At 54.3% G+C, this 19,854-nt stretch overlaps 1 long non-coding RNA gene across 2 annotated transcripts; it reads right to left on the reverse strand.

The window, feature by feature from the left end:
- Positions 1-3,562: 3,562 nt before the first annotated feature.
- LOC135228617 (uncharacterized) lies at positions 3,563-16,380 on the reverse strand. 2 transcript variants are annotated; one of them, XR_010319306.1, is made up of 3 exons: positions 12,986-16,380; positions 10,771-10,914; positions 3,563-10,057 (listed from the first exon to the last, which is right to left on the reverse strand). It is a non-coding gene; the product is annotated as an uncharacterized LOC135228617 (long non-coding RNA). The 2 variants fall into 2 exon arrangements; XR_010319307.1 differs by having other exon boundaries at positions 3,563-9,560; positions 9,855-10,057; positions 10,771-16,380.
- Between the last annotated feature and the right edge of the window lie 3,474 nt (positions 16,381-19,854).

Genomic DNA, 19,854 nt, shown 5'->3' on the forward strand with positions numbered 1-19,854 from the left:
TAAAGTTCCCCTTGGGGATTCCACAGGAAGGACACAGCCCTCCCCAGCTCGGATGGACTACAGCCTCTGGGTAGAGTCAGTGGCCCAGTTCCCCACACTGGAGCTGACCAGGAGTCTTCGGTCACTGGCTTGGGTTCGGTGCCACATTATAGGAATGAGGGATGCGTTGAAACACTGAAATCACACCCAGCAGACTCAGCCTCTGGGGAAGGAACTGCTGATCCACATCTCCCTCCCGCGCATCCTCAAGGAGATCAGTTTCCTCTCTCAGACTGAGTTTTTGTTTTCTGCTGAGCATACCTCCTTGAGTTCCTGTCATAGTGCCGAAATTGTGACTGACCCACATATCAAAGAGATGGCGGGGGGGGGGGCTGTTCTGGTTGATGTGGGGGGTGGGGGGCCGGCCCTGCCCTTCTCTCCGGGTTGACCCCAAGGCCTATCCTTAGAATACCAGGCTCAAGGGGAGCCCGCTGGAAAGCTCATGGTCGAAGTCCATCACATTGGTACTCACCCAGAAAAAGGAGGTCCTGGGGGCAAAGGAAGTGGCACCTTTGGGACTAGGAGTGGGGTGGCCTAAACACTCATCCTAGAAGACAGGGTTTGGGCAGGGCAAGTGTGGCCCAGGGTTCAAGGTCAGAGTGGGATATGGGAGGGGACGTCTGGAGGGCATGATTTGCCTCATTCATTCATTCATGTATCCACTCACTCATGAATTCATTCATTCACTCATGCATTCATTCAACAAGCATTAATGAAACACCTGCTCTATGCCAGGCACTGTGCTGGGCACTGGGGAAACAGTGAGCCCTGCCCACAAGGGGCTCACAGCCCAGTGGGAGAGATGGACAATAACCAACTCGCCCTCAGAAATGTCAAATTGTGACTGTGACAAGCACAGGGTGATTTGGGAGCCCATAGAGAGTGAGGAGGGCTGACAGGGTCAGGGAGGTCACAGGAAGCCTTCCTGAAAGAAGCTGAGTTGAGAACTGAAGGGCGAGTGCAGGCCTAGCAGGTATGAAAGGGGGGGATAAAAGTTCCAGCAAGCTGGCACAGCATGTGCAAGGGCCCTGAGGTAGAATAGAGCAAAGTAGGTAGGAGAGTCTGAGAGACCACGGGCTGAAGTTTGGAGGGAAGGGGCAAGTTGGGAGGGAGCGGTCTGAGGGGTGGGTGGCACAGGTACAGACCAAGTGGAGAATAGCCTGCTTTTTGTGCTTAGGGCAGTAGGGAGACTTGGGAGGGCCTGAGCAGGGAGCTGGGGTCATGAGGCACCTTTTCCCACCTCTGCCTCCCATCCTGGGTATCACAATTGTCATCACCCTGGCTTTCTGAGTGCTGACTACCTGCCAGGCACTGGCCCAGCACCTTTCATGAACTATCTCATAGACTCTCCACCACAGACCAACCCTGTAGGTGCCGGAGGTTGAGCCCACTTGTCAGATGAGGAAACTGAGTCTTCTAGGTCTTCCCCCAGCCCCGCCCGCTTCCTCCTGCCTCGAGAAAAGAGGAACAGGGAACTTGCGCCCCATGGTCAGCTGGGAAGAGTCCTGGGCTGGGAATGGGGAGGGTGGGGCCCTTGGGGGCCCGCGCCCGGGATGGGCCGGGGCCCTGTTTCCGTTTAACCACAGCCCTGTGACATGCACCAAAAGGGAAGCAGAGGCCGCCTGTCCTCACCCCCACCCCAGAGGGCTGGGGAGGCCCTGGGTGGGGGGGCCTGGGTGAGCCTCATCTTCTTCCCCTGGGTGGGGAGACTGGGTTCTCAGAGAATTTTGGGGCCAGCTGACCCCAGCCGGTGAACTTGATCAAGTTCCATCAAGACCTCTCTGAGCTTCAGCTTCCTCCTCTCTAAACTGGAGTGGCCTCAGGATTAAATGAACTATACCAGGCACATAGCAGGTCTTCACCAAAAGCTGGGATGTGTTTGTTGGTTGAATGAGCTGAAGGTGTTCAATTCTAACTCATGGTGACCCCATGTGTTACAAAGTAGAACGGACCCATAGGGTTTTCTTGGCTGTGATTTTTACAGAAGACGATCACCAGGCCTTTCTTCTGTGGCACTGCCAACCTTTAAGTTAGTAGTTGGCTGTGAACCATTTGTGCCACCCAGGGGTCACTCTTCCCTGCAGTAGCCAATTAGATAAAGAACCTAAAGGTGACCATGTATCTGACATTCTACAAATATTTGTTGAGCATCTATTATGTTCTAGGCACTATCCCAGGTGCTGTGGAGACAGCAGTGAATACAACAGATAAAAACACCAGCCCTCACGGAGCTGGCATTCTGCCAGGGAGAAAGGCATCGCACACAATAAATAAACATGAAGATGTCAGTCAGTGAACGCCTTAAAGCCTGCCTCAACCCGCTGGTTAATAGTGGTCTTTCAGGCACTGTCAGGCTGGTCAGGGGGAGAGACCGGAGGCAGAAGGGGAAGGCTGTCTGGTGCTAGGAAGCCTGGCTGAGTGGATGGCTTCCTCTGCCTGTGACCAGGGTTGACATGGGACAGGTTGGGCGCTGTCAGTGTCCCAGTGGGCTTGCTGGTTACACCGCAGTCTCTCTGCCCTGAGTCTGTGGCAGATGGCTGGGGGGATGCCTCCCTTTCCCACCCCTCCCAGGTACCTGCTGGGAAGAAGAGGGTGTCAGACAGGCTGCATGGTCAAGCTGGTGGCCATATGGGGGTCCTAGAGAAGGGGAACATATCCATTGATCCCCCCCAGCCTCCAGTGTGGGGCTTGGGATCAGGATGCATGGAACTAGAGGGCTGTCACACCTGGGCTTGCACCACTTAGGAACTGTGTGACCTTGGGCAAGTCTCTTCTCCTCTCTGAGCCTCAGTGTCCTCATCTGTAAAATGGAGCTGGTTTGCGGGGCCAATGAGACTGATGCATGGAAGGTGCTTAGTACAGTGCCTAGCATGTCATAAGTGCCCAATAAATGTCAGCTGCTGTTACAAATGGAGCCCTGGTGGTGAAGTGGTAAAGAACTACCACTGCTAAGCAAAAGGTCGGCAGTTCGAATCCACCAGCCACTCCTTGGAAACTGTATGGGGGCAGTTCTTCTACTCTGTCCTATAGGATCGCTGAGTCAGAATTGACTCGACGGCAACGGGTTTGGTTTGGCTGTTACTAATATTCATATTGATATTATTTTATATTCGTTTTACAGCCGAGGAGATGAGGGTCCAAGCAAGGGCAAAGACTCACCAAGGGCCATGCAGCTGGCTGGGCTGAACACGTCTCTGGCACCCATAGGAGCTGCCCCCAGCCCCTGCAGATGCTCCACCACCCTGCCTCGTCTGTGGCAGGCATCTCTAATCACTTATTTTCCAAGCTGGACTCAGAATTCTCCCCACCACCGTGCACCAACCAGGGAGCTGGCACATGAGGAGGGACCAACCTGTCATCCCCAGGAGGGGACAGCAAATGGGGACTCGGGAAAGCTCAGTGAGAACCCTCTAGATGGCTTGATCTGTTTCCTATCGGGCTCTTTCAGTATCCTCTGAGCATCGACTGTGCCCAGCACAGTGCTGAACATAGCAGTGACCAGGTGGACACCCCCGCCCTCGTGGAGCTGACATTTTGGCGATGGGACAGACACGCAAGCACACAAGTAAGTAGATACTTGCAAACCCTGAGAAGAGCTACAAAGAACCAGAGGGACAGGTGGAGGTGGCAGAGAGGAGTCTGCAGTAGCTAGGGGTGCTGGGGTCGGGGGTGAGGCGGCATTGAATTGAGACCTGACTGATGAGATGGAGCCACCAAGGGAAAATATGGGGGAAGAGCGTTAGAGGCAAAGGCCTGGAGGTGGGGGTGAGGTTACTGCCTAAGGAATAGGTAGAAGCTGGTGCTCCCAGAGACAAGAGTGATTGGGGAGAAAGAAGAGGCAATGGTAGAGACGGGGCAGGGGCGGACATCCAGGGGTTGGAGGCCAGGGCTGGGGCCACATGTCCAGATTTTCTCCCCAATGTGATGGGCAGTCTTGGGGTTTGGAGCAGGGGAGTGACTTGGCCGGGGCTACGTTTCTGAGCTTTCCTTTGTCATGTGGAGAAGGGTGTGTAGGGGAGAAGGGGAAGGCTGGGGAGCAGGCTGGAGACCACTGCAGGTGTCCAGCTGAAGGAAGATGGTGGCGTAGGTCAGTGACTTGGGGGGTGGTTGTGAATACAGGGACAGATGCACCAGGGCTGGTGGGAGGCCCAGGGCTCTGCACTCAGTTTTGGTTTTCCTTTTACACAATCCACCATGGGGCTCTGGGTCACTGGACTTTCCCTGGCATAGCTGGTGGGGCCCCAGCAGCCTAGGGAGCTGGCTTTTCCTCCTCCCCACTGCCCTCCGCCCGCCGTGCTCCACCCTGGAACCCCTCCTCTCTGGGGGCAGGTCCAGCCTCCGGTTACCCCAGGCTTTGCCAGGGCTCCCTCCTCAGTCTGTGATTCCCCCATCTCTGCTGCTTCTCCAGCCCCCCACTACACAGACCTCTGGCCTTTCAGTGAGCCAGTTTGCAAACCCCCAGGGCAAATGCCTCCAAGGGAAGGGTCCTGAGAGGTTCAGGCTGGTGGGACAGATAGGCTTCTGGGGAGGCCCTGATTACAGAGAGGCACCCGGAGGTAGCTTGCCAGAGGGTGGCCTTTTTCAGGGCAAGTTTTCTCTCTGATCGAGCCTGTCGCTGAAATGGAGAGGACAGACGCATTGTCCTTGCTTCCTCAGGCCTCAGGAGCTCGGATTGGCAGTGGCTGGAGAGCTGTGTTAAGCAGGGTTCTGAGGCAGTATCTGGGCGTGATTGATTAATAATACCTGCCGTGGGTCCAGGACGGAGGGTATGGGTTATATTGGCCTTTGTGTCTCCAGAACCCACTGGGATGTCAGGCTTGCCCTGGCCTGTTGTGCCCTAAATCTTTAAGCATAGTAGATGCTGTTTGAAAATACCTAATGGCTTCCCTTGGTTTCCTTAACTGCAGATGATAATGACAGTGCCCCCACAGAGGGGCAGGCAGGCTCAAGGGGAGATTTCTCTGCTCCCCAGCGGCAACGGGAAACAAAGGCCCAGAGAACCTGTTGTCCAAAGTCAAGCAGCTGGTAGGTGGCAGAGTTGGGATTGGAACCCAGGGACCGTGAGTCAGAGAGGGAAGGCGGAACAGTTGGGCCAGGGAGAGGAAAGTGCTGCCTGGGCCTCCCTCTCAGCCTGGACCCCACTTCTCCTTTCTGCCCAGTGTGCTCAGTACACAGGAAGCCTGGCCTGGGCCTCCCTTGCCCATCCTGTCTGCAGCCGGGTGGACACGGGGTCCTGGAGTCACCCGCCGCAACCCTAGCCTCCCCCTTCCTGTCTTGTGCAAGACGAGGCGTCCCCTGTGTGGACTGGGCAGCGGCCTCAGCGGATGGGTGGATGGGCGAATGGAGGCCCCTCAGGCGGGGTGGCTGCCCACAGTTACCGCTAGCAGGCCTGACCAGGCCCCCGCCCCTTCCTCCTCCTCCTCTGTTTCCCCAAAATTCAGGCAGCCTTGAGCAAGAAGCTGTGGAGTCCAGGAAACTGAGGAGGCCACTCAGCCACCATCTTGTCTCTGTCGAGTAGGTCCAGGCTTGGGAGACACCGAGGGGCTCCTAAACAACAGTAACTACAATATTCCTGGCTATGTTTATTGAGTAGCTACGACCTTCCTATCTCATTTAAGCACAGATATTTATCAAGTATGTACTATGTGCTATGTGCTGTTCTAAGCCATGTATATTTTGTGTCACCTTTTTTTTTATATTTTAATGCCCACAAAAAACTTTTCGAGGTTTTTTTTTTATTTTATTTTTATTGTGCTTTAAGTGAAAGTTTGCAAATCAAGTCAGTCTCTCACACAAAAACTTATAATCACCTTGCTACATACTCCCAATTGTTCTCCCCCTAATGAGACAGCCCGCTCCCTCCCTCCACTCTCTCTTTTCGTGTCCATTTTGCCAGCTTCTAACCCCCTTTACCCTCTCATCTCCCCTCCAGGGAGGAGATGCCAATATAGTCTCAAGCGTCCACCTGATCCGAGAAGCTCACTCCTCACCAGCATCCCTCTCCAAACCATTGCCCAGTCCACTCCTTGTCTGAAGAGTTGGCTTCAGGAATGGTTCCTGTCCTGGGCCAACAGAAGGTCTAGGGGCCATGACCACTGGGGTCCTTCTAGTCTAAGTCAGACCATTAAGTCTGGTCTTTTTACGAGAATTTGGGGTCTGCATCCCACTGCTTTCCTGCTCCCTCAGGGGCTCTCTGTTGTGTTCCCTGTCAGGACAGTCATCGGTTGTAGCCGGGCACCATCTAGCTCTTCTGGTCTCAGGCTGATGTAGTCTCTGGTTTATGTGGCCCTTTCTGTCTCTTGGGCTCATAATTACTTTGTGTCTTTGGTGTTCTTCATTCTTTGGTCCAGGTGGGTTGAGACCAACTGATGCATCTTAGATGGCTGAGGTGTTTTTTTTATGGTTCCCTTCTCCACATGAGGAAATGAAGGCTCCAAGAGGCTGAGTGACTTGCAGAGAGTCACAAGGCTCAGCTACCTCCTGCTGCGTTGTCTGCATCCCCGAGTGAGCACTGTTCTGGGAGTCAGGAGGTTAAAGGGGGGTGCAGTGCATTCAGCCACTCTTTGCATTTGAATTTGAATTTGGCAGCCCAGGCATGTGGACAGTCACCCTAGCCGCGATGTTCCCATCCGTACTAGCCCTGGCGTTCTCAGGCTCATGTTTCAGGGACGGGAGGCCTGGGGCAGTAAGAAGGTAGGCAATGTGGGGGAGAAGGAGGACTGGAAGACACCTCTGGGACTGCAGCCGTGGTAGCAGGATCAGTGCCCTTTGGTGAGACGACAGAGGGGCCACCATCTTGCATCTGTCTGCCTTGGCTTGCATGCAAAGGAACGGGAGTGAATGACCCTTGCCAGTGAAGGGTGGGTCCTCACCCCTCAAGTGGGACAACGCTGAGGGCTGTTCTACACATTCTACCAGTGTTTTCCAGAGGGTCTGAGCCCTGGTGCCTGCAGAAGTGACCTGCTCACTAACACACCTGGTACTGTCCTTTCCCTCTCCTTGTCTTCCTCACTCCCTACTGGTGTTTCTGGGATCATCTCCCAAACTGCTTGCACCCACGGCCTTGTCTCAGGTTGGCTTCTGGGGACCCCACCTGAGTCAGCAGGTGTAATGCTTGGATGCTAAGAGCTTTGGAATCAGACAGACTTGGGTGAATCCTGGCACTGCCACTGACCTCGTGTGTGACCTTGGGAACCAGCTCTATCTCTTGGAACCTCAGTTCCTCCATCTGTGAAATGGAAACTTACAACTGGATGTGGTGGAGGAAGTGTGAGGTGGCGGGGACCAGAGTAAAGTTCCTGGTTGCAGAGCCCATGGGTGACGCTGGGTGCCATCTCTGAAGGCTTCCCGGAAGGGGATGTGTGGGAACTAGGTGATGAGGTGGGCAGGGTGTAGGGTGGAAGGAAATGGTGGACAGAGGTGTGGAGGAAGAACTGGCAAAGAGGCGTCCTGGCCCCTGTTTGACTGATGGGAGATGCAAATGGGTGGGATGGATGTACAACTTCATTCTATCCCCCATCCCCTGGGATCCCAGTCAAGTATTGGGACCAACTGAGGGAGCTGGGTGAGCTGCTCGGGGCAGGACCAAGAAGAGACAATGATGCTCAGTGGGTGGGTGAGGCTGGGTAGGCCATAGCAGCTACATGGATCTGCAGAGCTCTGGCCAGGTAGACAGCCCGTGCAGGTCACGGCTTCTGGGATCACCTGCCTATGGGATCCCATTGCTGATTCTGTGCTTGAGGCAAGGGTCTGGGGGCTATGCGTCTGTCTTTTACTCTGGGTGGGACCTCCCTGACACCACCACAAACCTGGGGTCTCCCCCAGCCACCCGGCTGCTCCAAAACTATGGTGGAGCTCTCTTCCCTTCACGACCCGACCACCGCGGAGCTCATCCATTGTCCCGAATTATTCCAAGTCTTCCACCTCCACTGCCTCACCCTGGTCCAGGCTTATCACATCCTACTGGGACAGTTGCCGTCACCTCCTCATTGATAAACTTGCCTTCACTCTTGCCCCCTTAAACCAGAGGGATCCTGTTAGAACCAAAGTCAGGTGCTGTCGCTCCTCTGCTCAGAATCCTCCATGGCTCCTATCTCCCGTGGGGCTGAAGCCAAAGTCCTTACAGTGGCTCACAGACCTGAAGGATCTTCTTCCCTATGACCTTTGACCCCACCTCCCCTGCCCTTTCCCTCTCTGCTCAGCTGTAGCCACATTGGCCTCTTTGCTGTGCCTGAAAACACCGATTTTGCTGCTGCCCCAGGGCCTTTGCACTTGCTCTTTCCTCTGGAACACGCTTCTCCCAGCTCTCCCTGCGGCAGCTCCTACTCTGCAGCCAGGCCTTATTTCTGAAGTCAGCCCTCAGAGACGCCCTCCCTCCCTGACCACCCCTTGTTCCTATCACCTTTTGCTCTTTTATTTTCTTCCTAGGACTTCTTGCTTATACTAGAAATCACCCTGCTTGTTTGTTCTGTTTCTGCCATTGGAATGTCACCATTACCAGGTAGGGTTTTTTTGTCTGTTTTGTTCATTGCTGTACACCCAGCACCCAGCACAGTGCCTACGCAGGGCAGGTGCCCAGTAAGTGCTTGTGAATGAGTGAATGAATGAAAGAGTAGTTCTTTGACGCAAGAGGGGACTGAGGCCCAGAGATGGCTCCAGGGGTGTCTTGGGACTCACAGTGCCGTGTTCCTTCCCCGACTCACCCTGATCTCTGGGAACTAAAACAGCAACAGAGAAGGCACACCAAGTTTGGGGTCCTGGGTTCGAATCTTGGTCTTCGCACGTCCTAGCTGTGAGACTATATACAGGCAAATCAGTTTCCTTACCTGCAAAGTGGGCCTCATGTTGGTCCTAGGGGCAGTGGGTTGAGGTGCGGATGGGATGAGACGGTGTGTGAGAGCCCAGCACACAGTAGGCACTCAGTAAATAGGAGGGGATTTGGGTATAGGGAGGCTCTGGGCTTGTAGCCCCTTCCCCCTCTGCTCCAGGCCTGTAATGACCACTTACCCTGGTCAATGGGCCCTGAGAGATTCCATGTGAGGGCAGGGCTGTGGCCAGAGCTCTCGCCTAGCCCACAGCGGGTCCCACGGGCACTGTCTGGCTGGGCCTGGTGGCTGACATTCCAGGCATGTTTCCCAGCCCTGGGGCTGCCACAGGCCCACACAGACTGGGGGTGGGGTGGGGGGGCCCATAGGCTTCAGGCCGAACAAACCAGTCAGCCTTCCACGCTGGGCCGCCTGGCCACCAACTTCCTGCTTGGCCCCCTGAGGCAGGGAGGGCAGGAGGGGGGCTCTCCTTAACCCCCAACCATTCACCCCTCTCTACTGGTCCAGGTCACCAGTGCTGCCAGTGCTGTCAGCAGCTCTTCCAAACAGACTCTGAATCCAACCTTCCCTGCTGCCATTGCCGCCATCGTTGCTCCTCCAGACTCTTCCAGAAGCCTCTTCCCTGGTCTGCCTGCCTCCACCCTGGTCCTCCAGAAATCTCCCTCCACACACAGACAGAGGAATCCTCTAAGGGATCTGAGAACAAATCTTCAAGTCCTTCCCTTGGCCCACAAGACCCTGTACTACTTGACTCCTGACCTCCTCTCCCCTTCCCTCCTCCTCACTCACCCTTCCAGCCATACTGGCCTCCTCTATGTTCCTGAAACAGCCCACACTCATGTCACCTAAGGGCCTTTGCACTGGCTGTTCCCTCTGCCTGAAACGCTCTTCCCCCAGATGCCCACAGAGCTCTCCCTCACCTTCTTCAGTCGCCCTCATGTGAAACCTTCCTGACCCCCCTACTTGAACCACACCCCTCAGGATCCATACCCCCCGATTCCTCGCTTTATTTTCCTCCATGGCTGTGGTCTTGTGTGTGGGACACCACCATCTGAGGCACTGTTAGTTGACTTGTTTATCTACCAGGGCAGGGCTTTTTCTCTGTCTTGTTCCCTGCTATGTTTCCAGTGTCCAGCACAGTGCCCGGCAGTAGGTGCTCAACCAACATTTGTCGAGTGGCCGAGTTCACAACTCTGTAAGTCATGAGAAAGGACATTGGCGGATAAGGACACTGAGGCCCCACGGGGTAGGTGACTGGCCCGAGGCCACACAGCTAGCTTGGATTGAGCTGGGGGAGGTGCCTAGGTCTGTGGAATCCTAGAGCTACTGTCTTGGCAACTGGTCGGGAGAACAACAAAGGCTGGACGGAGGCCCCCTCACCCACAGGGCTGGCCAGTACTTGGGCCTATGGGCCTCAAGCCTCGGGTGTCCAGGAATTACAGCCACCTGCCTGCCTGCCTGGGGTATTTCAGGCTCCGACACAGGTTCCTTGCTTTCTATTTTGAGTCTCCTAGTCCTGAGAACTGTGTGTTCCCAGCAGGCAGCGCGGGGCCAGAGGCTGAGCCTGGGTGTGGCTGTCACCCTATCCTGGTCCTTGTGGTGGCGGGAGCCGGGACTGGGGCCCTGCCAGGGAGCCCAAGGACCCACATTCCGGGTCTTTAATCTGTTGGCTGCTGTGCCCTCTGGCACTAGCCCCATTCTCTACCCGAGTGTCCCCATCAAGCCCCTGCCCTGGAATCTGGGGCTGGGGCATTTCACCTTGGGTTATAACCTCCTGTTTGTCCCCAGGGCTTTGGGGGCCATTTGAATCCTCGTCTGCCCCTTTCTAGCTGTGTGACCTTGGGCAAATCAGTTCACCTCTCTGAGCTTCAGTTTCCTCATCTGGAAAATGGGGACGCAATAGTACCTATTTCTTGGAAATGCTGACGAGATTCAATGTGATAAAACTGATGAACGTGCCAGGCACAGAGCTGGGGACTCAGGAAGCACTTGGTAACGAGTCTCCTGCTTCCCCATCACCAGCTGGTTCCAAATATAAAAACTGCCTGGCCTGTGGAGAAACGATGACAATAATTTGAAGACCCCCCTCTTCCCAGCAGGCACCTCTTCCCTGCTTGCCCTGATTTATTTCTCTGCGCCGTTTCTCACCACCTGATGTATCTTATACTAATTCGTCTGTTGGATGCTTGTCCGTCTCCTCCCCTAGAAGGTCAGCTCGGCCAGGGCAGTACATTTTGTCTCCCTTGCTCACCGCTGCATCCCTAGTGCCCAGTACAGTGTGCCTGGAGGGCAGTAGGTGCTCAGTAAATGCTCATTAAAAGAATTAAGAAAGTGTGACCCCTCAGTGGGGAGACTGTCCTGGAGCCCAGAAAGTATGTCTCACCCCCCTTGTTTTGGCATCTGGATTGGGTTCCTGGCTTTAGCTGGGCCTCGGTTTTCCCATTCAGCAGTGGGGCTTGTTTGAGGTTGCAAGGCTACTGGGGAGCCCTGGGATGGGCCTGACACCCCCTTGGGTGCATCCCCTGGCCCAGGGAGGGTAGCATGAAGGGTTCTGTAGTGATTCTTGGTGCCAGGCACCTTATCTCATCAGATGTCTCCAGCAGCCAATGAAGCTGCTGGGTTATCATCCTCCTTCTTCGCAGGTGGGGAGACAGGCCCAAAGAGGACTGTGGGGAGATGGATGATTCTTTCCTCAGGGGGTGTCAGTGATGATGGTGGGGTTGGTAAGGAGGTCCCAGGGCCCCCAGGGATTGAGGGAGGGTTGAGAGATGAACCAGCCCCTCTCAAGTTCTCTCCGTCTTCCTGATTCTCTGTGTCTCTGCTTGGATCTCTGCGTGGATCTTTCTGTCTCCCTGTATTGCTCTATCTCAGTCTGCCTCTGTTTCTGTGTCTCTCTCCCTTCTCTGTGTATATTGCCCACTGACCAAGAGAGGGTGCACCTAGCGGATCCCTGGCTTGGGGCCTGGGGCTGGGGATAGGGGAGAACGGACATTCAGGGTTCAACTGATGACGTGGGGCCAGACCCTGTAGCCTGGGTGTCCCAGTCCCAGTCTCCACACTCCAGGGACAACCTCGGGAACCCCGGGCAGTTTAGAGAGTCCCAGGCCTGGTCTCAGAAGACCTGGGTTGAAATCCCAGCTTTGGGGAGAAGGGAAAGAACATGTCCAAAACACATTCCTTATTCTTATCTAAACACTGGGGGCTTCTGAATGTATCTCTCCAGCCCCGACCTCTCCCTTGACTGTAGACACAGCTCTCCACCCACCTCTCCCCACTGCCACTGCAGCAATTAATTGTTGTTGCCGTCAAGTCGGCCCGACTCATAGTGACCCCATGCATGACGGAACTTAATGCTGCCTGTCCTGTGCCACCTTCATGATCAGTTGTGGATCTGGCTGTTGTGATCATAGGGTCCTTATGGACTGATTTTTGAACGTAGATCGCCAGGCCTTTCTTCCTAGTCACCTTAATCTGAGCGACTAATAGGAGCGTCAGACTCAGCATAGCCTCAATTAACCTCCTAAACGTCCCTATCTGCTCCCTCCCCCAGGTGCTCTGGCGAAAAACCCAGGGGTTATTCTTAGCTTCTCATGCTCACTCACTCCACATCTGTCTCTCCCCAAACCCTGTCAGCTCCACCTTTGAAATGCACCCAGAATCTAATCACATGCTCCATCCCCACTGCCCCCACCATGGTCCGGGCCACTAGCATCACCTGCTGGGACTGCAGCAGTCACCCCCTCGCTGGTCCCCTGCTCCCTTCCTCGATCCCCACTGTCTGTTGTCCACACACAGCCAGCCAGGGGGGATCCAGTTAGAACCGAGGTCAGGCCCTGCCCTCCCCTGCTCAGAGCCCTTCAGGACTCCCACTTCACGCAGGGTAAAAGCCAAAGTCCTCTCCTTGGCCCACAAGGCCCTGTGTGATTCCCCACCCCCAGCAAACCCCTCACTCCCCCACGATCTTGTCTCCTCCCACCGCTCCCTCTGTTGCTCCCTTCCAGTCCTGCTGTCCTCCTTGTTTCTCTCATAAGCCTGGGATCTTTCCACCTCAGGACCTTTGCACGTGCTATTGCCGCTGCCTGAACCCGTTTACTAAATATTCACATGACTCCCTCTCTCACCTCCTTCAGCTCAGATGTCACTTTCTGAGTGATCTTCTCCATCCACCCAGTTTAAATAGTCCCTGTTTTGTGCTGTCCAGTAGATTCTCACTCAAAGCAACTTCATGTGACAAGCTAGAACTGCCCCATAGGGTTTAGATTGTAGTCTTTACAGGAGCAGATCACCAGGTCTTTCTCCCACAGAGCCAGGCTCAAACCGCCAACATTTTGGTTAGCGGCCAAGTGCTTAACCATTGCGCCACTAGGGCTCCTTAAGTAGCATCTACTTCCTCTATATGGTCCCTCTCTCTAACCCTGATCCTGCTTTATTTTTCCTTCATGGGGTGGAGGAAATGGCACAAAAAAAACCCAAACCCGTTGGCATCGAGTCGATTTCGATTCATGGCGACCCTATGTGTTACAGAGAACTGCTCCATAGGGTTTTCTTGGCTGTAACACCTATGGAAGCAGATTCTAGGCCTTTCTTCCTTGGAGCGGCTAGGTGGGTTTGAACCTTCAACCTTTAGGTTAGTAGTCAAGGGCAAACCATTTGCGCCACCCAGGGCACTGGAGATGGCACCAAACCCGTTGCTGCTGAGTTGATTCCGACTCATAGCAACTCTGTAGGATGGAGTAGAACTGCCCCATGGGGTTTCCAAGGCTGTAATCTTTGCAGAAGCAGACTGCCACATCTTTCTCCTGTACAGCGCCTGGCGGGTTCGAACCACTGGCCTTTCGGTTAGCAGCCAAGCGCTTAACCTCTGCGCCATAGGATTCCTTGGAGATGGCAAAGGGGAAGAATATCCCCAGCAGAGGGAATGGCATGTGGGAAGGCCTGGAGGTAGAACAGTGAGAAACACCCTGAGGCTAGAGGGAGGGTTCAGGGCAGTGGCGGTGGAGGTGGTGGAGGGCGGCGATTGTGGAGACAGCAGGGCATGGTGAGAGGCCCAGTCCGCTGAGCTCCGGGATAAAGCCTTGTCCCTCAGGAGGAGGAAAATGAGCCCTGGGCCAGGAGTCAGCAGGGCCGGGTCACCCCAGCTCTGTCACTCACCGGCTGTGTGACCTCAGGAAACCATGCCTCTTTCTGGATCAAAGACCCCCCAACTACCTGTTAGAGATCACCTAAGACCCATTATTTAACATATGGGGAAACTGAGGCTGCAAAACTGCTTCTGTGACCTGGTTAAAAGGCCAACCCAAGGGTAGAGATAAGCTGGGGGCTGCTAGCAGCCACTCACACCTTGGCTTGAATGAGCTTTCTGGATTCTTAGCTACCTTACGACACCCAGACCCCAGAGAGTCTGGGAGGCTGGGGAGAGAGCAAGGTGGAGGAGGCTCGGGTGGGGCCAGGGCTGTGTCAGCCTCTGCCCTGGCCTGGGCTCCCTGTAGGGCTCTGCATTGCACAATCACAATACCCTTGGCTGTGACCAAAGAGGGTGACAGAGGCCTTCTGTGGAGTCACCTCTGGCCCATGCAGCCCCGTCTCACACACAGGGCCACAGTCAGCGTGGACGTGTGCTTTGCTCCCTGCACGGCCATTTCCTGCTGTGTGACTCTGAGCAAGTCACTTCCCCTCTCTGAGCCTCAATTTCCTCTTTTGTAAGAGAAGATAACAACAGTACCCACAGGCAGGTAGTTGGAACAATTCACTCTGACTTAGCCACACTGGCCCCCTTGCTGTTCCTCGAACATACCAGGCACGCTCCCACTTCAGGGCCTTTGCACTTGCTGTCCCCTCTGCCGACAACACCTTTCCTGAAGATGCTTGCTCTAGCACCTTCTTCAGGTCTCTACCCAAACATCAGAGCTCAGTGAGGTCTTCCCTGACCCCTGCCACCCCTCTCTTTGCTTACTGTGTCTCCATGGCTCTACCTGAAGCATCAGGTTTTGTGCTCTCCTCTTTTTCCAGGATGGCAGCTCACAACCCCCAATACAGCACTTGGGACAAGAAGGTGCTAAATATAGACTTGTAGAATGAATGAATAAATGAATGAAAAGTACCCAGCACCATGCCCTGCTCAGTACCCAACATGCTGCAATGGTGTTATTTTTGGCAGTCCCTTCACCCCAGCCCCCTCAGATCCAACCCTCACCAGCCCAGCGCCCTGCCTTCTCTGCCTCTCCCAGCGCTCCAGCCCAGCCATCTGCTGCCCACACAGCGTCCTCCCCAGGTCAGGGCGACCTCTCAGGGAATCTCAGCGGACAGGGCGGGCTCCCTCAGGCTCTGCCTCCGGCTCCTCTTACATCTCTTGGGGGCAGAGGCTTCTGGGAAATGGGCAGAGCCAAACTTTGAAGCTTCCTTGGGTCAGACCTTCCTTAGACATTGCCTGGGACCTTCCTTAGATGTTGCCTGACGTGACCCCACCATGGCACTCATGGGGACAGAGAGATCTAGAAAGGGGCTGCCATGTCTGATGCCCAGGTTTTGGGGCTCCTGAAATGCCCAGGGCAGCTTCCAGGACTCCAGCTCCTTTGCCAGAGCTGGAATTGGGGCTCAGGTTCCTGTTTTCTGGATGGCAAACCTGAGCCCCGATACAGGCTTTGTGGCCAGGTTCGAATCTCATCCTCCCACTTCCTGGTTGTGTGACCTGAGGCTTGTCACTTGGTCCCTCTGAGCCTCAGTCTCCAGGTCTGTAGTATGGCATGCCAATCTACCCACCTGACTGGGGTAGTTGTGAGACCAGACCAGCCATCCCCCCAGCTTCTAGGGTCTTTAGTGCCTCCCCCATGGCCCCTGGTCTCCCCAACTCCTGAATCCCCTGTGCTCTTGCCACTCCAGGGACTGGCACCGTTGCCTCCTTGTTGGGGATAATTTGGTCCCAGGCGGTTGTCGCTGCTGCTTTATTTTTTCCCTTCTCTGACTTTTTGTCTCCTCATTCTGGCCTCTCCTCTCCAGAACCAGCTTGTTTTTGTTTTCCGTTTTTACGGCTCCATAAATGAGTCACGGGCCTGATTTGATTTAATTTCGTTGTAATTGTTATCTTTTCAAGCTTGTTTTTTTCCATTTGGTTACTCACGAGACCACAAAAACCTAAACAGGACAGGGCCTTCCCCGGCCCACTGCCCGGCACCCACAACCCGGCCTCCTGGTCCCCGGGGCTCAGGGCCGGGTCAGCGGCTCCTGGGGGAGTGAGGTGAGGTCTGTGGAGCTTCTGAGGGCATGTGCTTAGTGTCCCAAGCAAGACTGGGTGTCCTGAGTCCTGGGCCATGGCCTTGTTCTGGACTGACTGGTTTGCTCTGTGACCTTGGGTGAGTTGTTTAAGCTCTCTGGGCTAGATTTCCAGCACCCTCTTTGGCAAACTTTAGGATGGGAGGTCAAAAACTCAGATACCTTGGGGCCAGGAGACGCTATGATGAGTGAGGTGGGCTGAGTGGGTACTGCGGTGAACTAGGGAGAACAGGCCCTTCTCAGGGGATGGCTACCTCTCAGCAGGCACGCAGCCCAGACCTTCTGATTTATCAAGAGAAGCCAGAAATCCGAGGTCGTATGTGAAAAGTTCTGATTTTTCAAATGTTGGCCAATGAGTCAAATTAGAATCAAACAAGCACAACCCAACTCTGTGGACATCTGTGGCCCCGTTGAGCTCCACTTTGGGTTTAGAAGGTTCTAGAAGAGCCGGCCCTGCCCACAGATCTTGGTCTAGCCTCACAGCTCAGTCACCCTGTACACTCCTCACTTTTGCCCTGACAATTCCTCTGTCTGGAGTTCCTTCTCCCCACTTCCGTACCTCAGCGTCTCTCCTGCCTCCCACAGCCCCCTGGTGTCCCTGTTCACGTGTGAGGGTGAGCATCGCCGTTTGTCAGTCCTTGTTCCCACTGGAGTCCGAGCTCAGGAAGGGCGACACTACTTTTGTTTGTTTTTCATGTTATTTCTTCCATGGAGTGTTTGTCTTCTTTATTTGCGATCCCTTTCATATTGCGAAAATTAGCCCCTGAATTGTTAAAAACCATGAAAAATATTTTGCCTGGGTTGTTATTTTATTTCTAAAATGGTGATCAGCCAGGCTTCAATCAATTAAAAACTGAAGATGCTGGGCTGGCCCCTCCTGGGGGTGGGATGGTCCATGGGAGCCACTTGAGGGGCTGAGGTTTGGTGCGGGAGCTTTTGGAAGAGGCAGGCAAGACCCCAATCAGGGGGAAGGAAAAGCTGAGGGCTGCTACCCTGAAACTTAGCAGTGGTCACGTGACCACGATCCACCAATCAGATGCGTCCATGCCAGATTTATGAAACTCTGGGGGCAGGTGCCCTGAGGAATCCATGGGTGGGGCCAGCCACCTCTGGCTTCCCAGATGCTTCTATGGGCCAGTTCTGGGGACAGGACCAGGGCCCAGTGGTGGCCCCTATGCAGACTGAATAATTTTGCTGAAATGACCCTGTGTATAATCATGCCAGGAAGGTCAAATGCACTGAAAAGAACATCTCCTCTTGCTTCCACGCAGATTTGTTTGAATATATTTAAATATATCAGCTCTCCCGTCTCCCTGTTCATTCTAAGAATCCATGCCTATAGCAGCAATTATATGATAATTGCATTAGGTAGAGGAGAAAATAGATTTATTTTCGTAATTTTTTTTCCACTTTACAAGATAGGGTCCCAGTCAGATATCTCTAGGGTGGCTCTTTATTACGAAGCTTTGGCCCAGCTCTCTGTGAATTCACTTTATAAAACTTTTTCTTTTAAAATGTCCACCTTGATTGTCTGAGCTGCAGCCTTGAGGTCTCCGGGAGCCCCTTCCCCTTGACCCCCAGGCAAGTGTCCCGCTCTGGGAGGGGTCCAGGGATCTGCAGGGAAGAATTGTCCCCCAGTGCCCCATGGGCAAAGGGGCTGGTCTCCAGCACTAGGCAGCCCTGGGACCTCTCAAGCCGGAGTCACTTCCCCACCACCACCTGTGACACGGGGCCTTCCCAATCTCCCAACCTGGCCCCTGCCTCCCCTTCTCTCTTGTCGTCTGGTCTTTCTTTCCAAGCCAGGCTCCGGGTAAGACCCTTGGGCAATGCTCAGCCTAGAACAGAAGTTCCGTAGATGGTTAAGATAGCAGAGCTCTGAAACCATATAATTGTTATTCTAGGGGTTCATACAATTGAACCCTAGGACATAAGGGTTCTCTGGCTGTAGGTTGACTAACACCAGCAATTCTAAAATTCCAATGCACAGGAGGCCTGGTAGAAGGACCAAGTTATTTGCTCACTCAGTAAATATTTATCGAGCACCTACTTTATGCCAAGCACCAGGGAGACAGCAGTGAACAAAACAGACATGTCTGCCTTCCTGACACTTATGTTCTAGCAGGGAGAGGCAGTCAAAAAACTAATAAATAAGTAAAAGGTGAGGAATGCCAGATAGGAAAGGGGGGCGAGGAATGTGGGGGCTGCTCTATAGTATGAAGGGGACACGAGGCCTGAGGGAAGTGAGGGAGCTGGCAGTGCAGATAGATGTCTCAGGCAGTGTTTCAGATGGTAGACCAGCAGATGCAAAGGCCCTGGGGTAGGAAAAAGCTTGCATTGTTGAAGAAAGATAAGGAGAGCAATTTGGCTGAAGCAGAGTGAACAAGGGAGAGGGCTGGGGGGTGGGCGGAGGGAAGCCTGAAGTCTGAGAGGCCTGGGGCTCAGATCGTCCAGGGCAGGAGGAGAAAGATAAGGAGAACGGTCTGACTGGAGCCAGTATCCAAGGGGGCGATTAGAGGGAGCTGAGATCAGAGAGGCCCCAGGCCCAGATCACCCTGGGCCCTGGGGGTGGTAGGAGGAGGTGCTTAGATTTAATTGCAGATGAGGTAGGAGCAGCTGGGTGGAGGGTTCTGGGCACAGGAGGGACGTGTTCTGACTTAGATTCTCAGCCTCAGCCCTGTTGACATTTGTGACCAGATTAATTCTGTGGAAGGATCCTGGGTGGTGCAAGTGGTTTGCGTTTGGCTGCTAACTGAAAGGTTGGCGGTTCAAACCCACCAGCCGCTCCTCGGGAGAAAGACCTGGCCAAGAAAACCCTATGGGGCAGTTCTACTCTGTCACATGGGGTCGCCACGAGTTGGGCCACTTGATGGCAGCTAACGACAATGATGGGTGGGGGCGGCTGTTCTGTGCAATGTAGGATTTTAGATAACAGTACGGGCTCCCTGCCCTCAGTTGTGACACCTAAGTTGTCTCCAGACATTGCTGAATGTCCCCTGGAGGACAAACTCACCTCTGGTTGGGAACTCCTGACCTGCGAGGACCCATCTAGCTGCTCACAGGGAGAATGGGCTGTGAGGGGAGTGGTATCCCAGAGTGGGGGCCGAGGACAGTGAGGAGATGCCTAGAGTGGTCCAGGCAGAAGGGGGTGGGTTAGCACCAGCAGTGGGGAGAAGGCAGTTGGATTCTGAATCTATTTTGAAGGCGAAATCGACAGGATTTGTTGGATAGGACATAGAAGGTGAGAGAAAGGTTGGTGTTGAAGAGGACTCCAGGGTTTTGGCCCAAGCATCTGGGTGGATGAAGGTGCCTTTGACTGAGATGGTTTGGGGGGAGCTAAGTGAGAAGGTTTGTTTTCCCAGATGTCCATCTTGTAGGTGGGGCCCAGAACCTGGTGTGATCACAACCTGGCCCCAGGTGATGCTGAGTTTTTCAAGCTGTGCTTCAAAGATTTAAATGTCTTGGAGGTTGTACCTTGGGGTGGGGGGTGGGGCTCTCTTCTAGGGGTAAGGATGGGGATAAACAGGCAGGGGGCTCCTTTGCTTCCTCCAGCCCTGGGCTGCAGCAGGACGGCAAGTCAGGTGCCTCCAGGGCCAGGCAAGCAGCGCACGTGGTGAAGTGGCTGGCGAGAGGGGCAGGCCCCGTCTAAAGGGGCAGCAGACACTGCTGGGTTTCAGCCAAATGCCACATGTGAGAAGGCCAAGACTTCCAGTTTTTCACTAGA

Source organism: Loxodonta africana, chromosome 24 (genome assembly GCF_030014295.1).
Source record: "Loxodonta africana isolate mLoxAfr1 chromosome 24, mLoxAfr1.hap2, whole genome shotgun sequence".
NCBI lineage: Eukaryota > Metazoa > Chordata > Mammalia > Proboscidea > Elephantidae > Loxodonta > Loxodonta africana.